The sequence below is a fragment of the Heptranchias perlo genome, chromosome 11, assembly GCF_035084215.1.
Source record: "Heptranchias perlo isolate sHepPer1 chromosome 11, sHepPer1.hap1, whole genome shotgun sequence".
Taxonomy (NCBI): Eukaryota; Metazoa; Chordata; class Chondrichthyes; order Hexanchiformes; family Hexanchidae; genus Heptranchias; species Heptranchias perlo.
Window position 1 is genome coordinate 57,890,114 of NC_090335.1, and position 6,900 is coordinate 57,897,013.

A 6,900-nucleotide genomic window follows, 5' to 3' on the forward strand; every position below is an offset into this window, starting at 1 on the left:
GGTTAATGGGTGATCTGATCGAAGTTTATAAGATATTAAGGGGAACGGATAGGGTGGATAGAGAGAAACTATTTCCGCTGGTTGGCGATTCTAGGAGTGGGGGGCACAGTCTAAAAATTAGAGCCAGACCTTTCAGGAGAGCTCTTAGAAAACATTTCTACACACAAAGGGTGGTAGAAGTTTGGAACGCTCTTCTGCAAACGGCAATTGATACTAGCTCAATTGCTAAATTTAAATTTGAGATAGATAGCTTTTTGGCAACCAAAAGTATTAAGGGATATGGGCCAAAGGCAGGTGTATATGGAGTTAGATCACAGATTAGCCATGATCTTATCAAATGGCGGAGCAGGCACGAGGGGCGGAATGGCCTACTCCTGTTCCTATGTTCCTACAACCTTTTTGTGGATGATTGCATTTGCATCCTGGCTTTGAATGAAACTTGGCTCACAGGTGGTGACACCTTGGCCCTGACCAAAGCTTTCCTTCCTGGCTATACTTTCTACCAGCTTCTCCACCCAAACCACTAAGACCGTGAGATAGGAGCAGGAGTAGGCCATTCGGCCCTTCGAGCCTGCTCTGTCATTTAATGAGATCGTGGCTGATTTGATTTTTACCTCAACTCCACTTTCCTGCCTTTTCCCAATATCCTTTGACTCCCTTACTAATCAAAAATTTGTCTAACTCAGCCTTGAATGTATTCAATGACTCAGCCTCCACAGCTTTTTGGGGTAAAGAATTCCAAAGATCCATGACCCTTTGGGAGAAGAAATTCCTCCTTTTATTTCCGTCTTAAGGGGTGATCCCTTATTCTGAGACTATGCCCCCTAGTTTTAGATTTCCCCCATGAGGGGTAACATCCTATTGAGTCCCCTCAGAATCTTGCATGTTTCATTAAGATCTCCTCTCATTCTTCTAAACTCCAATGAGTATAGACACAACCTGTTCAATCTTTCCTCCATAAGACAACCCTTCCATACCTGGAATCAACCGAATGGACCTTCTCTGAACTGCCTCCAATGCACGTATGTCCTTCCTTAAATAAGGCCACCAGAACTGTACGCAGTACTCCAGGTATGGTCTCACTCGCACCCTGTACAGCTGTAGCATGAATTCCCTGCTTTTATACTCCATCGCCTTAGAAATAAAGACCAATATTCGGTTTGCCTTCCGGATTACCTGCTGCACCTGAATGTTGACTTTGTGTTTCATGGAGATCCAGATCTCTCTATACCGCAGCATTTTATAGTATTTCTTCATTCAAATAATATTTTGCTTTTTTAAAATTTTTCCTCCTAAAGTGGATGACTTCACATTTTCCCACATTATATTCCATCTGCCAAATTTTTGCTCATTTGCTTAACCTGTCAATATCCCTTTGCAGACACTTTGGGGGTGATTTTAAACCCCAAGAACGGGTGGGTTGGGAGCGGGTGGGAGTTGAAAATAGTTGGGGTTTTTTTGGGTCGCGACCGTGAAATTTTTGGACTTGGCATTCCTAGTGGGAAGCCTGTACTTTTCTGCGCCGACGTTAAACTCTGAAATAAAGCCGCGTTGCAGTCGCGACCCAAAAATCAACTGTTTTCAACTTCCACCCACCCCCAACTCACCCATTCTTGGTGTTTAAAATTGCTCCTTGCAACTTGCTTTTCCACCTATCTTTGTATCAGCAAATTTAGCCACAATACACTCTGTTCCTTCATCCAAGTCATTGATTTTATTTATTTTTTATATATATATAGTTGATCCCTGTGGCACCCTGCTAGTTACAGATTGCCATTTTGAAAATGACCCTTTTATCCTGACTGTTTTCTGTAAGTTAGTCAATCCTCTATCCATGCCAGTATATTGCCCCCAACACCATGAGCTCTTGTGCAGTAATCTTTTATGTGGCACCTTATCGAATGCCTTTTGGAAATCCAAATATACTGCATCCAATGGTACCCCTTTATCCACCCTACCCGTTACTTCCTCAAAGAACTCTTAATAAATTTGTCAGACGTGATTTCCCCTTCATAAAATCATGTTGACTCTCCTTGATTATATTATCAGTCTCCAAATGTCCTGCTACTACTTCCTTAATAATGGATTCTAGCATTTTCCCAATGATAGATGTTAGGCTAACTGGTCTATAGTTACCTGCTTTCTCTCTCACTTCCCTTCTTGAATAGGGGTGTTACTTTTGCGGTTTTCCAATCCGCTGGGACCTTTCCAGAATCTAGTGAATTCTAGAAGATTACAACCAATGCATCCACTATCTCTGTAACCACTTCCTTTATGACCCTTGGATGCAAGCCATTCAGTCCAGGGGACTTGTCAGCCTTTAGGCCCATTAGTTTACCTAGTACTTTTTCTCTAGTGATAGTGATTGTTTATAGTTCCTCCCTCCCCTTTGCCCCTTGATTATCTACTATTACTGATATGTTATGTGTCTTCTACTGTGAAGACAAACAAAATATCTGTTCAATTCCTCTGCCATTTCCTTTTTATCCATTATTATTTCCCCAGTCTCATCCTCTAAGGGACCAATGTTTACTTTAGCTACCCTCTTCCTTTTTATATGCTTGTAATGATCGTGTGACCCTTATCACCAAGTAACACCATGGTCTTGTCTCTGATTTCATTGGCCCCTCCTCCTTCAAGCACCTCACCTTGTTTCACACCTCTTGTGTGTCTCTATAAAAGTAACATTTGTCCACTGCCCTTCCCCCTCCTGCCACCCTGGTAGCTATGGCAGTGGACTATGGCATGTTATTAAATTGAATTCAATGAATCTGGTCATTTGTGGGCTAGCTCCAGAAAATGACCATGAAAACTACTGGATTGTTAAAACCCAACTGGTTCACCAATATACTTCAAGAAAGGGAACCTGGATCTCCTGCCTGGTCTGGCCTACATGCAAGTCCAATCCCACACTATGTAATTGACTTAAGCCCTTAGGGCAACTAGGGATATGTAATACTGTCTTGACAGTTTTGCCCATATTTCAAAAACAATTTTTTTTAAAAAAAGCAGCCCCAGCCCGAGTTCATCTGATAGCCTCCCTCCTTGGTAATTTCAATCTCCATCTCCACTCACCTTAACCTTTCTGAATTCACTGTCCTAAATCCCTCCCTGCTATATACATTCCTTATACATTCACCCTTTGGTGGGGTGGGGGGGGAACTGTACTTTCAACTCCCAACTACCTAGCCTCTGCCCCTCCAATTGCCACAGTTGTCTGAAGCTGTCTATTTGCTCAGCCACCACTTCACTTTTTCATGTCCTTATCCCCAGCAAAACCTTCATTGTGTCCAATCAATGTTCACTTGCTCAAGTCCAAAGAGCACGAGTTTGAGCATATCTGCTGCATTACCAGCTTGGCTGTCCATCACTAAATTTGGCTAGATCACATCAAGCTGCACCAGGCTTCTCTCATCCGTCAAAAGCAATCATTACTCTAGGATTAGCCTGAAGAGCAAAGATAAACCCTGGCTTTTCTCAACTACCAACTGTTTACTTCAATCCCTCCTCACCATTTGCTACATTTCCGAGTTTTATGTCACCAAGATGGCGACCATTTGTTCTGCCCTCTCCAAGCTCATCTCATCCATGTGCTCCACTTCCTGCTTCCTTGTCCCCCATTCCCACTAAACTGACCACCCACGCTAGCTGACATTGCAAATGTTTCCCTTGCCTCAGGCACTGTCCCCTTCCATTTCAAAACCACTGTCATCTCCCCTAAAAAAAAACAGCATTTACTCTTCTGTTCTTGCAAACTACCACCCCATCTCTCCTCAACCCTCTTTTTGAATCTTTCCAATACAGATTTTTGCCCCTCCTATGGCACTGAAATGACCCCAACCAAAATCACAAATGATATTCTCTCTGACAGTGACCATGGTACATTATTCATCAATTTCTTTGCAGCCCCTGACACGTTCCTCCAACAACTCTCCTCCGTTGTCCAGCTTGGTGGGCGTGTCTGCTCTTGGTTCCATGCTTATCCAATCATAGCCAGAGCATATCCAGTGATGGCTTCTCCTTCAACCCTCATATCAGTAACTCTAGTTTCCCAAGAATCTTTCATTAGCCACCTCCTCTTCCTCATCTACATGCTGTTCCTTGGCAACATCATTTGCAGACACGGGTTCACCTTCCACTTGTATGCTAAAGACCCAGCTCTACCTCCACCCCCTTTCTCAACTCCTACAATGCCTCTGTGCTGTCAAAACTGCTTATCTCACACCTAGTCTTGGATGAACTACAATCCAGCAAAACATTGGGAAGACCGAAGCCATTGTCTTTCACCCCACCTCAAACTCCATAACCTTGCCAATGACTCCATCCCCCCACCCCACCACTGTCTCAGGCTGAACCAGACTGTTCATAACCTTGGAATGCTAATCGAGCCTGAGCTGAGCTGAGCCTCTGACCCCATATCCTCTCCATCACAAAGACCACCTGCTTCCTCCTCAGCAACATTGCCCACCTCTGCCCCTATTTCATCCCATCTGCTGCTGAACCCTCATCCATGCCCTTGTCACCTGTAGACTCAACTAATCCAATGTTCTTCTGGTTGCCCTCCCATCCTCCAATCTCCATAAACTTCAGTTAATCCAAAACTGCTGCCCGTATCTTATCCCATACCAAGTGCACTTGCCCATCAACCTGTTCTTGTTGACCTACATTTGGCTCCCAGTCCCCCAATGCTTCAAACTTAAAAATCTCATCCTTGTTTTTAAATCCCTTTGTGGCCTTGCCCCTCCCTATCTCCAACTTCCTGCAGCCCCGCACCCGCATCCAAACTATTCCTCTGATTCTGGCCTCTTGTGCACTCCCCCCCACCCCTTGCCCTCCAGCCCAACATTGGCAGTTGTACCTTCAGCTGCCTAGGCTCTATCTGGAATTATCTCCCTAAACTCCTGCCTCATTCATTTTCCTGTCCTCCTTTAAGATTCTCCTTTTAAAACTAGTCTCTTTGACCAAGCTTTTGGTCACCTAATATCTCCTCTGGCTGTGTCCGTTTTTGATTTACTGTGCAGCGCTTTAGGACATTTTGCTATAACTTTCGGTTATTTGGTTCCTTTCACTTCAGAAAGGAAGGAAACTATCTTGGGATTGCAGTCAGGCTTGTAAATTACTTTCTTATGGGGTCAAGTCCTTTTTTTTTGTCTAGGGCCGAATGCTGAGCATACAGCCTGATCATGAGATGTTACCTGTGTGGGGCTGGGGTGGGGGGTCATCTTGCTCTGTGCCATCATGCTTCCCACTAGAAGATGGTGGTTTCAAGTTGAGCTTGATTGTGCATTAAAATTGTTAACCTGTTGCTCTTCTCCATTTTTCTGAAACTATCAATAACAACTGCTTGGATGGGGACTGAATTGCTTCTGTGTACCATGGCCCTATTATCCCTGCCCTCTAACCTCTCCACCTCAATACTGCACTTGGTCTTGATCCCGTATACAACACCACAGGAGATCGACTTGTAGCCTCTTTATCCTCGTGACTTAACCAGAGATCTTGAAGTAACCTTAAAGCAACAATGAAACTGGACTCTATACCACAACTGAAGGGACAGCAGGAGAAGGATCGCACAGACTGCACAGTAGAGGGAGTAAGATTTGAAAATTCGATCAACCCTACCACTTTTTCCTTCAGAGGCTTGTCCAGAAATCACTGCCATTACTTCTGTATCTCCATCAATCACCCAGTTACCCACAGCCACTTCTGCATGGATGTGTCCTCCTTTCAACAGCTAATTTAACATCTTAAATCATGGGGGTTGAGTAAGAGACACCAGCCAAATAGCTTTTCAGCTATCATGGTGCTATGGGTCTAATTGGCTACAACACTTTTTTCCTTTGTTATTACCATTAATTCCTAAATAGCTAATAACATCTATTTCACGTGATTGGAGAAAGTTATGCCTTTTATGTAATGTGTAAATCTGAATACTGTAGTTTAGAACTATTTAAATTTCCTCCCCAATTTTCTCCCATTCTGAGCCACAAACCCCTAGAGGGGTACAGCTCCATAAGAAACGCTCTCACGCTCCAATACTTAGCTCATTCTTCAATTCTAAGCCCTGACTGAAAACTATTTAACCATGGAAGGAATCATAGCTGAGGCCAATTATGTTTTATGTGCAGGCCACAAATGCTTTGGAGCGGAGGATTAATGGATAGCAACCAGAATAGGAACCCCATCTGATTTTCCCTCTACCTCACCTATGCTGAGGCGAATTAAAATATCTATTACCACTGTTAACAACCCATACTGTGGATTGAGTCTGGGACCTTGCTGGTTTGTATGACTCAGATTACTTTCTGAATAAAGTCACAAGATGTTGAAAATACAGAGTAGGTCTGTCAGCAACTGTAATGATGTGGAGATGCCGGTGATGGACTGGGGTTGACAATTGTAAACAATTTTACAACACCAAGTTATAGTCCAGCAATTTTATTTTAAATTCACAAGCTTTCGGAGGCTTCCTCCTTCGTCAGGTGAACGATGTGAAAATTTTCACATCGAGCAACTGTAAAGAATGGGACATTTCGGGTGTTTGAACTTTCATGAGAACTGAAGACTGAAAAAAACAGGCCTTGCAGTAAGGAAAAATCAGAGGGCAAGAAAGATCAGCCAACAAACTGGCTTGGGAATGGGGAAAGATATTCAATTCTTTCTTCCCAACAGAAATGTCCAGTTAGAAAGAAGAAACATTAAAAAATATTGAACCGTTTTTCACCATCCTGACGTCGGTCACAATAACTCCTTTACCAACGATAAGTGAATGTCAATGGAATTAATGCCGTAAACCGACTCGCCGACACAGGTTTTACGACGGTTTGCATTTTCTGACGACACTTGATTGAGGAGCGCGAGAGAGAAAAAAAAATCCAGCGATACAGTTTACGGCGGCAG